This window comes from Manacus vitellinus, unplaced genomic scaffold, assembly GCF_001715985.3.
Source record: "Manacus vitellinus isolate BGI_N305 unplaced genomic scaffold, ASM171598v3 scaffold_11_pilon, whole genome shotgun sequence".
Taxonomy (NCBI): domain Eukaryota; kingdom Metazoa; phylum Chordata; class Aves; order Passeriformes; family Pipridae; genus Manacus; species Manacus vitellinus.
Window position 1 is genome coordinate 12,827,291 of NW_021938895.1, and position 21,945 is coordinate 12,849,235.

A 21,945-nucleotide genomic window follows, 5' to 3' on the forward strand; every position below is an offset into this window, starting at 1 on the left:
ATTAGCCAATGCCAATGATTAGTCAGCAAGACTCAATGCCGCCAAGTTTCCAATGGGTTTCATTATTCTGGAATTAAAAAGCACAGAGAACTTCTCTGGGTTAATAATACAATGATTCTGTCTCAATCAGGAATGAAAGAAAACACCTCTAATATACAAATGCAGGAAAATGTATAGCTATTACTAGTAGCCATATTTTACAGAGACGTGTTTGAAGAATTAAAGGGACTTTGTCACAGATGGTGGGGACAGTTTGCTTTTACTTTTTATATTTGATTGGAAAGCCAGGGTCAGATGGTGTGTGAGGGGGCATTTTCCTAAAGACAGCCATTTCCTTTCGTGCAACAAGAACATGGGGTTTATTCAGATTCTTCATGAGCATCCCTACCACAACAAAACAATGCAAAGTGTATGTCAGCAAAAATAAATTGTGATGGCTTTAGGAAATGACAAGGATTTTGTCCAGGTTATTTACCTGCTGAAAATATATTAACCTATAGTAGGTTTTTTTTTTTTTAATTAGGACTTAATATTTAAACAGAAGGACATATTGTCACATCTTCCAGAAAACAAAAAAGTATGCCATCTTCTTTCAAGAAGGTAAAATATTTAAACATAGTAATTTTTAGACATGTAGCTAAAGCCTGCTGAAAAGTGTTTGGCTAAGGATAGACTTAAGCACATATCTAAGAGCTCTGCTGAATCCGAATGGAGGGCTTGGTGTTTCTGAACTTGGGGTGCGCTAGAGGAGATACTTTATGGGGTAAACATCTGCTGCAGGATGTGATGTTCCCTCAGATCCCATTGAAGCTGACTGAAGGACTGGGTGATATTGAAGTCAATGAGAGCTAAGAGCACTCAGCACCTTTCAGGTTCAGATCTCTAAATAATAAAAGACCCTCGAGACACAGTAAAAGCATTTCCCCCATGTCACGCAGAAGCAGGAAAGCTGTCGTCTCTCACTCCAGAAAACAAACTATGTCCCAAATGTGGGTCCTGTAAGATTTTTAGGGTATTTGAAGAGATGCCTCTTTTAAATACTGCGTACATAAAATCTTGTATTGGGTTTGCATGGCAAGGTTTTGGTAGTGTGGGATACTACTGGGGTGGCTTCTGTGAGAAGCTACCAGAAGCTTCCCTCCTGTCCGACAGAGCCCGTGCCAGAGGGCTTCAAGACTGACCCACTGCTGGCCAAGTCTGAGCCCTTTTGTGACGGTGGTGGAGCCTCAGGGATGACATAGTGAAGAAGTGGGAAAAAAATCTCACCAAACTGGGATGCAGCAGCTGCTGGAGAGAGGAGTGAGAATCTGTGAGAGAAACAACCTAGTATATGCCAAGGTCAGTGCACAAGGAGGGGAAGGACGTGCTTCAGGTGCCAGAGCTGAGTGAGGCAGGCTGTGCCCCTGGAGCCTATGGAGGATTCATGGTGGAGCGGAGATCCATCTGCAGCCCAGAGAGCAAGGGGGGTGTCCAAAGAAGGGTGTGACCCCATGGGCAGTCTGCGCTGGAGCAGACTTCTTTCAGGACCTGTGTCCCTATAAAGAGAGCAGCCCACACTGAAGCAGGTTTGTTGGCAGGACTTGTGACCCTGAGGGAGACCTACACTGGAACAGCCTGTTCCTGAAGGACTGCACCCCATGGGAGGCACCCACACTGGAGCAGTTCATAAAGAAATGTACCCCATGGGAAGGACTCACGTTGGAGGAGTTTGTGGGGACTGACTCCGGTGGGAGCAGACCGCATGCTGGAGCAGGTGAAGAGTATGAGGAGTCCTGATCCTGAGGAGGAAGGAGCGGCAGAGACAGCGTGTGATGAACTGACTGTAGCCCCCATTCCCTGTCCCCTTACACTGCTGGGACAGAGCAGGGAAAGAAATCAGGAGAAAAGCTGATCCTGGGAATGAGAGATGGTTGGGGGGAGGGGTTTTAAGATATGGCTTTATTTGTCCCTGGTTTGATTTGTAATAAATTAAATTAATTTCCCCAAGTGGAGTCTGTTTTGCCCATGATGGTAACTGGCGAGTGATCTTGCCATGCACTTATCTTGACCCATGAGCCATTCATATTCATTATACTTTCTCTCCCCTGCCCAGCTGAGGAGGACAGTGATAAAGCATTTTTGGTGGGCACTTGGCATCAAGCTATGGTCAACCCACCACAAATCCTTTGTCACCTTCAGGAATATAATTTTTAAATCTTCTTTGTTAATAAAGTTTGCTTTTGGCAAGTGTTGTTTTCCTGGCTTATTATAAGTGTCTTTAAAATGTTTCCATTAATTAAGGCTGCTTTTATGGGCTACATCCATTTAGTAAAATTACAGAAAGAAGTGCTGCCGACACATCTGCCATTGACTTCTGTTTGCCTGAACATTTTATATTCCTGAACATTTTATACCCCTGTGAATAGCACAGTGGGGAGAGAAAGCCTGCAAAAGAGAATGATAGAAAATGGTGAATTCTGTCCAGCAAAATATGGAGGTTAGGAGAGACTCAGGTGATTACGTACTCACGTTTTCCAGGATTTCATGAGGAGAGTGGAAAGTTGGTTAAACTCCAGTTACAATAGAATAGCTCTATTAAAACATACTAATTGAAATACTCAGAAAATAAGAATGTATAAAATATGAGTTTGAATATACGAGGTTGTGTTTTGTTGGAGTCGGCACGGAGGTTGATCTGATCATCTCAGTATTAACTTACGGAGGTTTTTATACACCCTCAGCTGAAAGCATTACTAGCCAGATTATAATTATAATTACCTTGGCTTCATCTCAGTGTTTATCTGCCATGACACCCACCCAGCCACCTGCCTGCTATTAATTCATTCAACACTAACTTCATCTTTTTTCCTTTTATCTTTTTTTTTCCTGTTATCCTTACTTTAAAAAATGTGTCTGTTATTAGAAACAAACTAACACAATATTTGTTTGCCCATGACATCATGTGTTCCTTTGTTTAAAAAAAAGAGAAAAGAATCAACCCAGAATTCTTCAGATTATAAAAATAACCTGTTTGTATTTTATAGTGAAAACTGGAAAGATCTGGCATTTGACTCAAAAACTCAGAACAGCTGATAATCTTCTTTAAATTCAATCTTTTTTATTTTTCATCCTTAATACTGCCAGATACTCAAATAAGAGGAAATTCATGACATGGGGCAATAAGCATGACACACAGCTGGCTTGTAGGATTCCACTGTGGGTGCAATTCTGTACAAGTCCTGGATATTTGTTGCTGTTGTTGCTCTTGAGGTGCTGAAGTTTTTTATTTGCTCTGACAGAACACTGAACATTAAACTCTCCTGTAAAATGATGCTTTAAAAAATGGCAAAACAGGAAAAACTTGAAAGAACAGCCATTTCCAGAGTGCTTAAAGCCTCGGAAAGGCTTAACACTGCATTCTGATATGCTGTTTATGGGACAGAAAGCACTTCTTCCCAGTATGCCAGAGACTGTGAACTGGTGCTGTTAAGTGGATGTCCTTTTAGATGTTTGGTGCATGGTAGATTGAAGAACACACTGTAATGTGTCAGAGGAAGCTAATTATAATAATGGCTTGGGGTCAGGTAAATGCTTCACTATTTATCTGACCCAACCACTCTTATTATACTCCTTATGTCAACACATTTTTACAGAGTGAAAATTAGCAACTAATTAATTTAATTTCAGGAGTTAATGCCGTCATAAAGGAAAAAAAGCAAGGTTTATATTGAATAGTGATGTTTCTAGAAGAAAGCATTATAAACATGGAAGTGAAGAGTCTTTAAAAGCAGCTTTGAACTGAATGATGTAAAGGTCTGATTCTACAATCATTCATCAAGCCTCGGTTTATCAAACTGTGTTTAAGTATCTGGTCAAGTCTTGTTCAAATTGAAAGCATGTGTTTAAATGCTTTCTGCACTGGGGTCTTAAACCCTTCTCAAGCAACATTTCTGACTTTGCTGAGCCTGCTTCCCTGGGGAAATGTGTCAGGGTGAAGGCCTAATTGCCTGTATTCGCCTCTCTTCTTATGATGTTGATGCTCCTTTTTCCAGTGGCTCTCTGTCAGTTAAAAGTTTGGAAATGTAAGAATGTAAGACATGTTACCCGGACCTCTGCAGAGGTTTTGGGTGCACAGTTCAAGCAAGCAAATGAATAAAGGGGAATTTCTGAGGTGTATTATTGCTTGTTATATTTTTCAGCTCCCCAAAGTATGCAAGCTGCTGTGTAGCATTGGTTCCTGACCTGTTTCAGCCAATGGATTAGTCCTTTAGCATAATTCACAGATACAACAGCACCTTGTGTATACAGAGATGATAATTCTTTGCATTTTTACAATCGTTTTAATGTGAACAGTTTAAGTACTTTAGGACTTACTGGGGCTGGAGAATTTCCCATCTTTTCTACTTTCTATCTTTTTTTTTTCTGCTATTGCCTTTCCCATCTTTCCCTCTGTCCTTTTATTCTTAAGGGAGATCAGTACTGGAGAAGCTAAGGCAACTTTGCCCATGTTCTGGATGATTTCTTTGCATTCACGCCAAGCTCTGTGAGTGGACGAAACCTTCTCTTCCCCCGAAGGCCAGATGAGAGCCCCAGTGTGTCCCAGCTGGATCCCCAGTCTAAGTGACTGAAGGTCCAGGGCTCCAAAGCATGCTGTAGGCTGCAGCTGCTGAACAGTTTTATACAGTTTAAGTAGCTAGCCCCAGGAGATGCAAAAAATCTGTGGCAGAGCTTAGAAAACAACCCAGATGTCTTAGCTGTTCTTCCTCAGAGTTAGACATTAAACAGCTTTCACTGTCAATGTACAATCAATGATTGCTGGCATTTTTATGTCACCTTTTAAAATTATGGACCACTGCATTCAGGAATCTTTATTTTTAGACTTATTTTTTCTAATGATAAATTCAGGAAATATTTTAATAGTGTGTAATTATCAGAACACAGCTATCAGTCTAAAACTTTTATCCAGCCCTGTACTGATTTGGCACCGTGTGGCTAGCCTGGCTCTGTCTTCAAAGTCATCTTTTGTGTCAGATAGATAACAACTGCTGCAAGGGAAGTGTGTACAGCTACAGCTTTCACCAAGACTTCGACAGCTCTGAGGCTGGGGACTGAGGGGGCAGTGCATAGGTCTTATGATCTTCCTCATCTTGTTGAAAAAGGTCAGAGAAGTCATCAAATTGACTGCAGAACATTCCCTAAGAGCAATGCACCTTTTGTACTGCGGAGCTGCTACTATTTTTGAAGTTCTGGTCCACGTGGAAGACAAATCTTTCTTTAGCATCAGAAATCAATGCATCAGAAATGCCCTCAGGGGACAGGAAGAGGCTTCCTCTTCAGTGCAGTATTTCAACAAAATATTCTAAATTAGAGTAATGTAAAACAGGCAAGAAAATCCATTGCTTGATTTTGTTTCTTCTTTCCAAAAGCAAGTCAAGGACAAACTAAGGCATGGAGATCCTTGACTGTAGTCAACAAATTTATTTTTTCTTATGAAAAGGTAATCATAAGAAAAAGATTGTTGTACTGGGTGCCTGTGGGTTCTTTCTACATTACAAAACTCATTAGGTTATAATGGCCTGGGAAAGATGGCGGTGTAGAGACAGGACAGATTACCATGGACCATGTGTTTTAGCGGAGAGTTTTGAATGTGCCCCATGTCCTCTGCTTCTACCCCACGAGCCTTGCACAAAATCTGTGCCTGTAAAATGATCAGCCTGTGCAAAGTATAAAGGATTTTATAGAGTATAAAATACCCTTCTTCAAGTAGTTAGTATCTGCAAAACAGTCACCTACCTAACAGACAAATATCCCATTATACACTTGATAGGGATAGAAAATGGCCCTTCATTTCACATACGGGAGTTACAAATGGAAAAGCTTCTAAAAAATGTACAGTCACCTGTCTCCGCAGAGTATTTTCTTCTGCACTCTCAGAAAATGTTTTTGAATCACAAACATTTTCCTGTTCACTTGTGCCCTATCGAAACATCGGCCCTCATCTGCTATGGCTCCAAATGTTATTATGGGAAGGTCACCTTATCAGTCAACTGTTTTGTTAATAAAATAACTTTTATTGACGCTTCTTTTGGTTTCTCGTCTTGTGAGCTTCTGGGAAGCATGGACTTTTTCTTGTCATGGTATTGGAAGACATACCAGATGCACAGTCTAGTATGAACTTTCAGGCATGACTAGAATAGAAACAAATAATAGTGCATAATTGTTAGCCATTGTTTTAGATGTGGGAAAATGTACAGGAAAAAATCATGCTAAACTGACATGTTAAAGCACTGGAAATTGACCCAGACTAAGTTCTCAAAGTCAAGATAAGACAAGGCTGTTGCTGGTTACTTCTTAATTAACTAAATGAAGCATATACAGCTGATAAAATCTAACTTTTTGCAAGGTAAATAAGCCCAGACTTTTATGGATGACATAAAGTGAATGTTGTCTGGAAGATATTAATTAACCAAGGGAAGATGACTGTAGAGGCTATGGCCCAGAAAGTTGGTGGATTTAATGGCACAGGCACAGAGGATTGTGTAATAAAGTGAGTGGAGCTGGTAAAAGAAAAGTAACATTTCTTCAATGTGAATATGTTTTATCAAACCAGCAGCAAATTGTATGGACTTTTATTGTTTCTGGTCTACATTTGCCAAGGTCTGTCTAATGCTGGTAGGTTTACCGATTCATTTTCAGAACAGTAGGACTGGTTTACTGTTCCTCACAAGCTGAAGGATAGATAAGTAAAATGTATAAGTAAAATGGATGCCTACTGTGCATGTGGGAAGGTGAAGAAAAGCATTTGTGGAACAGCAAAATCCCTGGCATGTCTAATACTCTTTTCTCCTATTTGTGATTATATGGTTAAACAAGAAAAATGGAAACCCTTACCTTTGCAACCGTGGTTCATTCCCACCGACAGTTCTCCTTGCAGTTTTGAAACATCTTCCTACTGCGGCAGGTTGAGGAGAAGGGAGGGAGGAAGGGTGGAGGGAGGGAAGGAGGGATGGAGGGACGGAAGGTAGGAAGGAGGGAAGGAAGGAGTTTTTGGAGATTGAAAAGGAGAAAACTGGTAATGTGGTCAAGAGCAAAGTTACATGCATACGCTCTGTTGTCACTTCAGAGCCATGTGTGCTCTTTGGTCAGACTGTGAGGGGGTTGGTGGCTTCCCCTGTACTGGCTTTCTTTTAGAAACCCCCATGGTACCCAGGAGCAATGTGAGACTAAAGCTGTTTCTCCAGGGTATAGATGCTATAGTGATTATTTCTAGCTCTTTTTGCTTCCTTCATGGTCACAGAACTCCTGGTTCTGTGCAGAGGGTGCAACATTTTAACTTCCTTTTCTGGTTTTGTTGACTATAAGGTAAGCCAGTAGGAGAGCCAGGACCAGAAACAACATCCCATGAATTTCATCACTACGACCTTCAGTGTCTCTAATTCTTCCCAGGCTGAGGTGCTGGTCCATGCTTCCTCACATGGACCAGGTCATGTTTTAGATCAAGAAGGGTCTGGACCCTGGAGTCTTCAGTACTTCCAGTTCGATAGTGCCTCATGTCTCATGGAAAAAAAGATAGTTTGGCATATCGTCATGTAACAACCCATTTTGTCTCCAAATACAATGAAAAAGGACTGGAAAAAGCTCAAGAAGATCAAGCAAACTCAGAATATGGGCTAATGATCACCAATAGATGTGGTGTGCTTAGTGTTTGGGATACATCTTTGTATCTTTAGATACAAAGATTCCACAATAAATATGCCCTTAAACAGGCATATAGGTACTGCGATAGTAGAGAAAATAATGAAAATTAATTAATTAATTTTCTAATCAACTAATTTAATTAAAATTATCTTTTTTAAATCTCCCTCCCCTATTATACCTTCCCCTGTAAATGGACAGTACCTGACTGAATTTGAGGATTATGAAGAAGCTTAAAAGTACATTCTGCATTGAATGACAAAAGGTTTGTATGATTTTCTAGCTGAAATATGCAAAGCTGTGGAACGGTTAAGTGAATGTTAAAATATTTCCCCAGTTCTTACCTGGGAAGTTTTGTACCTAGGCTGTCAAACAATCATTTAAAATCATATGTTATCCTTTTGGTGGCAAAGTGGGAGCTAATTCGGCTTAAGTTTTGCATCACACAAATAGGAGTGTTATGCGTTCAAAAAAATAAAAGGAGAAAATGGTAACACTTCAGCATTTGAAAACTGTGTATGGCTGTTTGTCTTTTACAACTCCATAGCTGTTCTACTACCTGTAATTGGGGTGCTAAGATGAATACTTGTTTAAAATGGGGTGGATAAACATTGATGACAATTTTATAATATTTTGAAAAAGTAGAGAGAATGTTTTAGTCACTATAGCAGGGCAGATTCAGGATTTGCTACTGAAGTTGTACCATGCACATGAATAACTGCTCTTTTGGTGTGATTTTGTAAGTGTTTAGGTCTGCTAACCCTAATATTTACAGTTTCAGAGCCTTTCTGGGATCCATTATTTTTACACTGGAACATACACAACTTCTTGAATAAATCTTGACCACAGGCATAAGAGGTGCTCTTCAGACTGTCAACAGCTAGTGTCCAGTTTAGCAGCTGTGGTTCCTGTTTCCCACTGAGTGAACATCCCAGGATGCCACAGCAGTAAGTAATGATGCCTCACCAAATCCTTTAAAGGTAGATGTTCTAGATACTGTGACATCTGAAGTTCTGCTGCAGGCTACCTGAATATGGTCATATTTCCCTCCTCAGTGCAAATGGAAGTGAGCCTACACTGGTATTGGAACTGTCATATTTAAAAGAATTTTTTGAAAAGACTCTACAAATATGACTAACTATATTTTGACATGAAGAACTAAAACCATAGAAATGTCTTATTCAGTTTTCATCAGTTATTTCTCCAAACTACTGATTTAAGAAGAAAATGTTATCCTTCTTTGCTCTCCTTGGACTCTGAGGAATTCATATTAAATTTTACTTAATAGCTGAAGCACCAGTGCAAATGTGAATTTTGTTCCTGCATCTATTAGGATATAAATACCTGTCCTTTCTTCCTCCTAGAGGTCACTCTATTTTAAAAGAGGCAATGGTAAATTTAACATCCAAGGGACCATGAGTGGAAGACTCAACATAAGTGTAGAAAAGTCTTATAGTCCTACTTTCAATAAAGGATAATTTTATGATATTTTTGTAATGAAGCTGAAAATGAAAGAATTGTGCCTCTGCTGTTGGAACAGAAGCCACACTCAGAGCAGAATACAGCTCACAGACAGGTGCTGACTACACAAACAAGTCTATTTCTTCTTGCTTCAGCCTCTTCTTATTGTCTTAGCTGGAGGTAAAAAAGCAATGGTAAAATACTTGCAGAAAATTAGAAGAGCTTCCAAATTCATGTATCCCAAGGTATCTTGACCAGATAAATGGACTATCATTGTAGCCCAAATTTTGTTTGGGTGAAAGATCCCATTACAGGTCATAGGTGAGTTTTCCAGTGGGATTTCTTCATGAGCCCACTTTACCTTCTTTGAAAGGTGAGATGTTTTGGGTGACGATGTTATTTCTCCTTTAAGCAAAATAATCCTATTCTGTACTTTTAAATCTTTGTTTCTTAGTGAAATTCTTGAATGCGTATTAATTCTCTTGCTTCTCTCAGAGACAAAAGTGATCTTGTTCCTTGAACCTGAAACAATACTTCTAGTAACTGTGATGGTCTGAGGAATATCAACTGAGATAGGTATATAGGGACAGGTATATATCTCTTATTAGGACAGCTGACTTAGCAAAAGACGGTTGGGCTTTTAGCAACAAATCAGATCATGGTGTCTTAGGCCATGACTGGAACTTCTGGCTGTTGTAACTCTGCATCCCAGTTCAGGATGCAATTGGATTATTTGGGTACTGCTGTGATTTCATTGTGGTACAGAGAGGGCCTTCCCTTCAGAGATTGAAGAGCTCTTGACATTAACCACTTTATTCTAAGGCCAAGGGCTCTGTAAGCTCCGTGGGGCTGTCCTGCCAACTGGCTTTGCCTTTTTTTCCCCCTAAGCACTCCTATAAAGCACAGATCATCTCCTCAGACTCCGGTGCTGACACCGTTGACTTCTTGGTGGTGTTTGTAGACACTTTCTTATTCTTTATTACAAAGCATGTAACCATTATCTCTATTGTTTTCCAAACTGCTTTAAGAGTTACTATAAGCATTGTGTGAATTCAGCATTATTTTTTGACCCAGGACTGACTACATTTATGTCTACAATTTTATACAAGAAACTCAGGTCACTATCACATTTCACATTGACCTCCATGTTGCTTTCTGATGATCCACAATTAGTTTGACTAAGATACCTGCCCATAACTAATAAATATCATTAATCTGTCAGCCCTTAGGAGTTTTGTCTCCTTAACCGAACAATTATTTCCTTGTTAAGAAAATCTAAATGCTTTAAAGTTTTTTAAAAATGTAAATAAAATAAAAACTTTTTGTCTTTTCAGATTGTGTAGCCATCAACTATTAGCAAACACATTATCCCTCAAAAACACAAGAATTATGCTTTAATTATCAACACACATTTAAAAATAATTGGGACTGAAACGTCCTCTTTAGTTCATACCTTTAGGGATACAACTGCAGCTTGACCTCATCACGTCTTTTTCTATATTGAGATAGTTTTGATGTTTTAATAGGCACAATATTACAACTTCACACTGTGGCATAATATTTTGCCTTCAAACTCATACACATAGGCAACACAAGGTACTGTTTGTTATCTTCCACATGTAAGAACAAGTGCAATGTAAGATAAAACTGGAAGCAAAAGGCTTAGGTAGTAAAACATGTTTTCTTCCTTCTGTTTTTTTTTCTTGATGAAGTTACAGAAAAAATATACAAGTTGTTTGTTTGTTAGGTTTCCAAGCTTCCAATATGTACAGTAGAGAAAAAATAAATAAATCAAATTTCTGACAGGTGCAGAAAGAGAGAGCTCTGAGGCAAACTCTAGCTCTCCAGGGTATTTCAAGAATTTTCCTCTTTCCAGACCCAAAAGAAAGTTCAGTCTCTATGTCCAAGAAAATAAACAGTTCTGTTGACTTGCCAGATATCAGGGCTTATCTTAGAGATTTTACGTGATTCATGTAGCTGAAATTCAGATTTTTTTTTTACCATAGATAATGGATTGAAAATAACTGCCTGAAAAAATTCCAGTTCAGCCAAGCTGCTTAAATATGTGTGAGTCATGTGAATGTATGTGGGATGTGATGCAGTAATGGAGATGAGGTGAATCTGATATTCACCTGCATGAGAAATAGTCACAGCAATACCATAATGTATGGCTTGGTCATCTCTTGCCCACCTGCACCCATACAAGAAATGCTAGGTTTGGTGATGGCAAGTTAACCTGTCCCTTGTTGGTAGTTTGTGCTGGGAAGGGATGTGCTGTTGACTTGGAGTGGTAGTAGGATCTTCATTACAGTTTGATGGAACCCACTCAACTCCAGTTGTCTGCCCCTGTACGTGCAGCATGATTCACGGACCTTCCAGGTGCCCATCCTAATCCCGTTTGCCTCAACTAATATCCTAGGAAGGCCATAATTGTGCTCACTGTGTTTTAAAACTCAGTTTTTAGGAGGCATTCCTGGTTCTATCACAAAGTCTTATAAATTAAATTGAAATCAGTCACATTTATGACTGGTTGTTAAAAAGCTGTAAGTGTTATGAATTTATGACACTGTGCTCATGTTCAGCTGTTCACTGCTTCTGCTTCTAGGTCTTTTTGTCCTATGTGGGATAAAATTTATATTTTTGGTGAGATCATTATAAATCTTTTATGTACCACAAGTGCAATTTTAAATGTTTGCAGGCACGGAGAAATGTGCCTGTGAGATATCAACTATATTCCATGGGTTATTGCTTCATAGAGTTGAAAAAAAAGTGCTTTGCAACTAGTATACACTCACACACCTTCTTAAGTTTACATGTTTGACCTTTAAAAGCTGGTAGGCAGCATGAAACGTGCAACTTAGGAAATAAAATGCTACATGGTTCATATTGTACTTGGATGTCAGTTTGCTATGTTAATTTTCTTTCTTTAGCAAAACCACATTCTCAGACTTGCCCTTGCCTAGTCCTTCAAGGCTTCTTGCTGATTCCAATGACAACTGGACAAGTTCGTCAGGAGTGAGTGTAGCTTATGTACACCTCTGCATAAATCAGTGATGAAACAGGGTCCAGCAATGATGAATGCATGGCTCATGACTGCTGCAAGTCTATTGCTGAGTTCTGTAGCCATCAAACTGGGCTTCCCTATCAGAGTTGTTAGAGATTATGTATTCAAAGGCACAGAGGAATATAGTTTTAAAAAAAAGATTTTATTTTCCTGATGGAAAGGTGGATGGGATGGAAAGATACTACTAGAACTGTAGTTCTAGTATTGTCATCTTAATAGATGACAATAAGTTTTTGGTGTGGCATTAACTTAAGAGAGCACTTGGAAAAAATATACTCTAATGGAAAGCACAGTATTTTGAGAGCTGTGAAGCCTAGAGTTTCTGGGCTTTGTAGTGGGACTACCAGGACAAATAGCTTAGTTTCTCTGTGGCTTACCTAGGCATTGATTTAGCATGGGAAGAGAGGCTGGAGAAGCTTTCTATCCCGGCTCTGTTTGCCCCTAATTGTCAATTACCCATGGCATACTATGCCAGGTGTGAGGGCTTTCCACTTCCTGGCCTGTGACCATTTACAACATCAAACAGAACTGGGAAGAGTCATCCTCTAGAACACATCTCCACAGTCTTGGGGACATGCCTCTGAGACATAATTGATTGTGAACATCTACCGAATGCATCTACATTGGCTCCATCCTGTTATTCACCTCACTTGCCCATTTTGGACAAAAAATCTGCTTAAGACTGAGACTGACCCTCACTGTATGTTACTACTTTTGGTATCCATTGCAAACAGAAAGAGTGAAGATATATTTCCAAGGTCTTATGACCATGATGAACTGGGAATGCTAAAGTATCAACTAGCTCCAGGGAATATTTTTTCATATTTGACCAATGAATATTTGGTAATTATCTCATTGCTTTCCTTTGTTTAACAATCTACGTAATATCTTTAACTTTTGTGATCTTTTTACCTCAGGCTTTATGTTTTGTATTTGAGTGATTAAGAAGCACATATATCATTGTCTCTGTCCCCTGATTTGGGTAAATGAAATTTTGATGAAGAGATGTCAAGATGGCAGTGAGAATGTTACCTCCATCAACATTAGCACAAATGTGCTTCTAAATGTTTTAATGCACGTGTGTCCTTTGAACATTTTAACAAGCACAACATAACTACTGAATATTCACAAAGCACAAAGTAAATGCATTCATGATTTCTATTTTAACAAATAGGCACAACGTTTTTAATGGCACATTCATCCAACTTCGAAGTATGCATCAAAACACATTTGGATTGTTTATGATTGATGTGGTCATCCTCTTATGGTTCCCGTGGGCTAGATAGAAATAGAAATGTAGGGCAGGAGTCTCCATTATTGTGCAGCTGCTTTTCTCTGCACTGTCAGCACAAACTCACATGAAAGCTGGAGGATCTGGCTCAGCATAAATGTAATTCTAAAATGATGAGCTGCTGTGAGGCACCTACATTCTTCTTCCTTGGTGTTGTTGAGATAACATCAAAGGGGTGCTTGTCCAAAGGGAGAAGGCAATAGGCAAGGCAATGTAGTGTCTCAGTCACTCATTCATGTTGACTGCTGGTTGTGATTTTGGTTCACAGTGTGTTACGACCAAGCAGTAACTGGAGTAGCTTTTGAGCATTTCTGATAGAATGGAAAGCAAATAACTCTCTCACAAAGCAGCACCAGCTTAACTCAGATATAGCCTGCCAGTAGGTGAGGTTTAAATACTTTGAGGCCATAGGTCTCTATTCTAAAAAGCATGAAGGTGTCTGAAGGCTCATAATAAGCACCCAGTATTGCTTTCCAATAGGGTTTGTGACTGCAGGCACACATTTCTGAAAAATGACAAAGTTTAAGCAATTCATTCAACTATACCTGATTTCTGGAAGTGACATAGGAGCCTAATTTTCCCTTTTTGGTGAAGCTCAGATTCTTATTTGCTTGCTTTTCAAAGTGGAGCTTTTCTATGGGACTTAGACTGCTAATGAGCTTAGAAGGGTCTGAAACTGTTGACCTCTAGACTGAAGGCTGTTTATATCTTTCTGTAGCTGTGATAGGTGCTGTCTGCAAATGTCCAGATCCCAGGATCTGTTCACTTTCTATTTTGTGAATAGTTATATGCAGGTCAAAATTAAAAACTGGATCTATTTTTGAAGTTAAGGAAGAATGGAAGAAAGAAGCAGTGTTGCAACACTTGAGCAGAAGACATCTGTCTGATATTACTGGATGTACGTTTCACTTAAATGTGTCTAAGGGAAATGGATATTGAAGAGGTTTTTGTCCTCCAGGACTCTGAATATCTTGCATTAATTAATTTTGTTTCTTCATAGTTCTCATTCTCAGTAGAATCTGAGTCCTTAACTAAAAAGTAATTAGGCTTTCAATGTGTCTCTGAAAATTTAAACAAACACACAGGCAACTGCTGCTTTTCTTAATCAGAGTAACTCCATTTATTTATTCTTTTTTTTTTGGTTTTGTTTTTGATATTGTCTTTTAATCCTTCTGGCATTCTCTAAGACAAGCTAGCTACTGTCTGTGTACCTGAGGGATTGTGCAATGCAGACAGAGTTTGCTTCAGCTTTCTTTCACTTCTGAAAAAAATCACTAATCTGACAAGTGAAACATTTGATTACATGTTACCTACATAGTACTGGTTTTTTTCTTATTAAGGCTGAGAAGGAAATAAATGCAGAAATGTGTCTGCTAAATTTCCAAGTTAGCAATCTGTTGAAGGAAACTCTGATCTTGAGAGGTGCAAGTGCTGGACTCTTGGGCTTAGGGTCTCATGTGCCTTTCAAAGGTTTCTCAGCCTCACCTCACTGATCCAAAATATATTTCAGTACTTAGGAAAAATCAAAACAAGCAAAATGTTTTATGTTGCACAGTGCGATACAGAGCAAAGAGAAAAAAGAGAGAAAGAGAGAAAACCCCATGTTATTTCTGTACGTTGGTCGTTAATTGAAATTCTTTTGTGACTTGCCTTTTAGAGTTAACCTTTCCCTGGGTGTCTCCAGCACTTAATGTAGCAATAGAAATGTTACTGTTTAAATAATAGCCATGTAATTAGTAGTTAACATAGCAATTGCCGCTCTAGACCGTCATTTAACAATCTGCACACTGATCCTCACGGGCACTAAGTCCCTCACTGTTGTCTTGCTTTACTTGAAGGACAATTGCAGGTTTTGTTTCTCAACTAGCTTGTGAGGATTTTGCCACTATACATCTCATATAGTTAAAAAAAATGTCAGGAAAAAATATACTGCAAAATGGAGAGATTTATCATGCATACAGTCATATCAGCTGAGGTGCAGCCTCTCTGCCTGGAAGACAAATCACTCTGTGCACTTCTCTTGTCTTCGGGCCCTGCCGGAGAGCTTTTAGCTAACTGGACTAAAAAGGAAAGAAAAACACCCAACTCAACCCTGTTTTGCTGTTTACCTTTAAACTACAAATCAGCCTCTTTTGCCTAAAAAACAGTGCCAAAGTGCCTTCAGCACAATCCTCAGCCTAAGCCATCAGGTTAAAGCCACAGTACCACGGAGTAGAAATAGACTGCTCCTCTGAAAGGGCTTTTTAGGCACTAGTTCAGCCCTGAGCATATCTAAAATTAATTGCGAGAGAGATATATAATTGTCTGTGCCACATGTATTTGTGTATACACATATACATGTAAAAATTGCTGTAGTTTATCTCATACACACACACACACAAATATATATATATATATATGTATGTATGTGACTTTGTTTCAGGAATGAAAAAACCAATGGTGCCAACATGCAAGACAGAAATAGACCATCTTCCTGTCTCAAGTAGAATAAATTAGTGCTGAATGCTGAGGTTAATGTTCACTCTGAATTGGGGCCTGCACAGCTGGGATTCTCAGTGCTGTTTGATCTGCCCTTTCAAGCTCTGATGATCCCACTAAATTGCATATAATGGACACAGGGCTAAAGTAAAAAAAAATGAGAGGGCTTGTTATAAAACAATAGAGACAACTTAGCTCACATGCACACCTGCTCTTTGTACTTCATGAAAGACTTTGTCCCGATGTGGAGGGAAAGATTTCATGAAGCACTCCCCTGGCATTGTTTGCTTGAATTTCAGAACTGCAACTGCCGCTTTTCTGTAATCAGATTTACAGTCACTACAACCATGGATGAATTTCATGGCAAGTGTTTGTACTCGGCTAGTCACATCAGAACAGGATGTGACACATCTGCACACTCCGTTGGTAGAAAGAAAACTACTCTGAACAATTATTAGCAAGACATATTTGAGTTAAGGGAGCCAGCTTAGAAAGATGCCCTCCTTGATCTGCTGCTTGTCAACAGGGTGGATTTCACGAGTGAAGTGGAGATTGGTGCCTGTCTTGGTCACAGCAATCACGAAGTTTAAAATCTCTGTTGACAGGAGAAAAAGTGCCAGCAAAACCTCAGCTCTGGACATGAGGAGAGCAGACTTCAGGCTGCTCAGGGAGTTAATAAGTAAGGTCCCCTGGAAAAATGTTTTTGCAGGTGTTGAGGTCCATCAGTGCTGGTCACTTGTCAAATATCACCTCCTAAGGGCATAGGAGCAGGCAATTCCCAGGTGATGGAAGTCAAGAAGGGGAGGCAGAAGGCCAGTTTGGCTGAGCAGGGATCTTCTCCTGGATATAAGGAGAAAAAGGAAGGTGTATGCCCAGTGGAATCAAGGTCAAGTGACGTGGGAAGAATACAGAGATTCTGCTTGCTGCTGTAGGAAGAAAATTCATGTGGCCCAAGCTCAATTGGAGTTGAAGATGGCCAGAGATGTGGGGGATAATAAAAAGAATTTCTTCAAATATATTAATGGCAATAGGTGGTATAGAAATACCATTGGTCCATTACAGGATGAGATGGTCACTTCATAAACAGGGACAGAGACAAGGCAGAGGTGTTTAATGCTTTCTTTGCTTCTGTCTTCAACACACATGATGGACCAAGGGGATCTCAGTGCCCTGAGTTGGAGGACCATGACCGCAAGAGTGATTAGCTCCCAGTCAACCCTGAAATTGTGTGGAATCTCCTGCTCCAGCTGGATCCCTACAAATCTATTGAGTCTGATGGGATTCATCCCAGAATCTTCAAAGAGCTAACTAATGCCATCACACAACCCCTCGTGATGATTTTTGAGCGGTCTTGGGAATCCAGAGAGGTCCCTGCTGACTGGAAGTTGACCAATGTTGTCCCAATTTTCAAGAAGGGCAAGAAGAAGGACCCCAGAAACTGCAGACCTGTCAGTCTCACTTCAATGCCCGGTAAAGTTATGGAGATTATTCTGGGAGGTACTGGAAAACATCTGAACAACAATACAGTCATTGATCACAGCCAAGGCAGCTTCATGAGAGGAAAGTTCTACTTATCAAACCTGATTTTCTTTTATGACAAGGTAACCCACCTAGCTCATCAAGGGAAGCCAGTTGATGTCATCTTTTTTGATTTCAGTAAAGCTTTTGATACTGTCTCTCACAGGATCCTTCTGGACACATCATGTGGTGGGTGAGCAACTGAGGGTAACAGTGAAGGGGGTGACATCAGACCAGAGACCTGTCACTGGTGGGGTTCCACAGGGCTCCATCTTAGGCCCTGTGCTCTTCAGCATCTTATTAAGTGAATGCAGGACTGGAAGGGATACTAAGCAAGTTTGCAGATGACCCAAAACTGGGAGGAACTGTTGACTCCCTTGAAGACAGGGAGGCCCTGCAGAGAGACCTCGACAAATTAGAGGACTGGACAATCACCAACCATAGGACATTCAACAAGGGAAAGTGCCAGATTCTGCACCTGGGATGGGGCAACTCTGGATGTACGTACAGACTAGGGAATGAGATGCTGGGAAAAGGGACCTGGGGGTCCTGATCAATGATGCATTAAATATTAGTCAGCAGTGCCCTGGCAGCCAGGAGGGCCAACCATGTCCTGGGGGGCATCAGGTAAAGCATCACCAGCTGGTCGAGGGAGGGAGTTGTCCCTCCCTGCTCTGCACTGGGGCAGCCTCACCTTGAATATTGTGTGCAGTTTTGGGCACTGCAATGTAAGAAAGATATCGAGCTATTAGAGAGCATTCTGTGGCAGTTTGAGCCACATTAGAAATCTAAAATCCAATTTCCAGGCTTCCCCCACCCCTTTCCACAATTTATCTCAACCCCAAAGAGAAAACTTTCAGGCCAGAGGCTTCTAAAGGGGAAGGGGGAAGTATTTACATTTATTTACACAAATAAATATACTGTACAAACTAAAAGCAACTATATATATATATTACACTTCTGTCAGTCCCTTCAAAGCTTCTCCTTTTAACTTAGGTCCAGGAAAAGCCTTTCAAGGCTGATAGGTAACCAGTCTCTCTCTCTCATGGGAGTGTTCGGCGACCCGAACGCTCCCCCGTCACCAAGCTCCAGCTGTTTGTGGAAGTCCTTCCTTCTTCACGAAGACCAAGAAGGTAGCTCTGAGTCCTTTCTCCTTGGTCCTGTGTCATTTCTGCTTTGTGATCTCTCCCTCTTGGTCTCATACCTCGGTTCTGTAGGCTGCTGTAGTGTAGCTTATCAACGTACGCATCCTCCAAGTCAGTTTTCAGCTGCCCCCAGTCAAACTTCAGCAGGGCAACTCCCGAGACTCTCTCTCTGGCTCGTCTCCAATTTCACCTGGGATTCTTTTCCCTAGCACTGAGCTGCTTCATTATCAGCCCGTCCACTTGGCTCTGCTTCAATGCTGAGCCTTGCACCACTCCCACTAAACAGTGAGAGGGAAAAACAGCCCCCTCTGCAGCCTGGCTGCAAAGGGTGGGGGAGAAGAAGAGGGCCTGGCCACAAGGCCTGCCTCTCTCTCTCTCTCGCTTACCAGTTGTTTGTGAGTCGTGTCCCTCACAAACATACACTCACTCCAATGCTGTCTCTAACTCTGGCCTAGGCAGAGTTGGGGCCGCAGGGCTCCCCTCTTCCTCCCGGAGGTGGGGGAAGAAGGAGCCCAGCCACCCCCTGGCCTTCTACACCTACACGCAGCAAACACCAACAGAAACTGCCAACAGCTTCTGGTGGCTGTGTATATATGATTTTTAGCAGAAGTGAACAAGACGAGTGGTGATTGGCTCTCCAGGGAACACTGCCCTGGCACCAAATCACCTCTGAGCCCCCGACTCTCAGGGGGGACCAGTCTTAACCCATGACACATCCAAAGGAGGGCAACAAAGATGGTGAAGAGCCTTGAGGGGAAGCTGTATGAGGAGCAGCTGAGGTCACTTGATCTGTTCAACCTGGAAAAGAGGAAACTGAAGGGAAGCCTCATTACAGTCTACAGCTCCCTTGTGAGGGGAAGAGGAGAGACAGACACTGATCTCTTCTCTGTGGTGACCAGTGACAGGACCCGAGAGAATGGTCTGAAGTTGTGTCAAGGGAGGTTTCGGTTGGATATTATAGAGAGTGGTTGGGTTCTGGAAGAGGCTCCCCAGGGAAGGGGTCACAGCATCAAGCCTGGCAGAGTTCAAGAAGCATCTGAATGATACTCCTGGGCACATAGTGCAGCTCTTGGAGTTGGTCCTGTGCAGGGCCAGCAGTTAGACTTGACGATCCTTATGAGTCCCTTTCAAGTTGGCATATTCTATGATTATGTGATTCTGTGAATTAGATTGACCGATTTCACCCATGCAGGCTACTGAAGGCTTACACAACTGCTGTAACTCTATGGAAACACTCTCCAAACATTTCTTGTCCGGCAAGATAGCACTCAAAATTTATCCCAGCTGAAAACCAGCAATTTTTTGTCGGTGCTCTTTTTGACGGGGATATTCATGATAGGGAGAGGTGCAAACTGAAAAATATATTCTTTAATTTCTTTGAAGAATCTAGTAGATTTTACTAGACGTTTGTTTCCAAATAAGCATGACAAATTTTTATTTTTTTTTCTGAAATGATTGGATGCAATTTCCATCTTCTAAATCTTAGATTTATATATGTATTAATCTATTCTTTGCTAAATTTTTCTGTGTGCCCAAGATTGCTCTTGAGAACCAGTTGCTGGGCCTGGTCTTTAAATTCTGATAACAGAAGTGGTCCTTGACAAATCACTATGATCCTAAAGTCAGTATGGTGCTATATAAATCTGGAAAGACAAAAGGAATTTAGTTACTAGAAAACAGTCATCATCTGACTCATCTATATTGAGTTAGAATATAGAAACAAAATGGATTGTCTCTTCCTTTTTGAACATAATCCAAACAACAACATTTCGTCAGAAAATAATAATCTGAAAACTTTAAACATAAACTAGATGTGTATTTTCTCTGTATATAAAAAGCCGGGAAAATGTGTAGTGGAAGTATAGATTAATTCATACTGATGTACTGATTGCTTTCAATCCTAGCCTCTGATGTGTACCTGAAAGGGGAATAGTAATGCTGGTTCTCTGTGAGGTCCACGTATATCCCTATGTCACATGTATTGAGTTCACTATAACTGTGTGTGGAACTGTAGAAAAAACTGATGAAGAATGTTTCCCATCCTTGTGTGCTTGATATTACAGGTAGAATCACAGAATCATAGAATGGTTTGGGTTGGAAGGGACTTAAAGATCATGGGCAGGGAACCTTTCACTAGACTGGATTAGTCAGAACCCCAGCCAGCCTGGCCCTGAACACTTCTGAGGATGGAGACTCCATAACCTCTCTGGACAACCTGTTCCAGTGTCTCACCACCTTCACAGTAAATAATTTCTTCATAAAATCTAGTCTGAACCTACCCTCCTTCAGTTTAAGGGAATTCCCACTTAAGTTAGTGGAGGAAAATTTTGCAGATTGGTTAATAAAGAGGGCTTTTTTTTCCCCTTCTCTGTATTATTTTCCATGTGGTAATAATAATTTTGGGGTACTTGGAGCATACTGATGGTCTCTGTGGCTAGATAGTGTGTGGCACTCTATAAAGACTACTGCAGGACACAGTCTACATTTACGTATTTGAAGCCTACAATGGGCCATCGTGATAATCCAATTTGACCTTTGGTATATTTCCCTTCTTTTCCTGACCTTGCTCCTGAATTTACTTGAATTAGTTCCTGCTTCAAATCTGTGACTTACCTGAGTTGGGATATTAGATAAATGCCTGTGTCCAAAAAAGCCTGAGAGGTGGCTATAATGAGATGTCTCCCAGAGAGTCTGGAAGTGGAGTTTTCTAGCTATTTGTCATAATTATTCACCTGACTCCTCGAGGGGACAAGAATGGGATAGTTTCCTTTGAGAATAAGGAATAGTGCTATTGAATTTTGCATTTCTGATCCTTAAAACTCACTCTGGAGAAGCTCCAAGGTACTTTGCCTCTCCTTCAAGGAAAGAGTACATTACTCTAAGTGGCGGAGTGTTTCTTCGGGGAAACTGATAGGAAACGTGCTTAGAAGATAGTCTGCAAAAGTGAAATGACAATATGGAATTGTAGGCTAAGAGCAATTAGCTCAGCTACTGTAAGGAGGCAATTTAATTAGATGATTCAGGGAAAAGCAATTTAGCTTCCCCTTCCTTCCCCTTCCCCCTTCCCCTTCCCCTCCCTTCCCTTCCGCCTTCCCCTTCCCCTTCCCACTGAGCCAAAATCTTTGCAAAACATTGAAACTGATGGATTCTTTTTCCCTAGGAAATTTCTTTGATTCCACCTGCCATTTCTGTTTTGTTGGTCATGTTCAGTGGCATAATATGAAAATGGCTTTTGATGCTAAGAATGGTAAGTGACTTAATGGAGCTCTATTTTTTGCCTTAAGTATCTTGTCTCCCTATTTACTATAATGAAC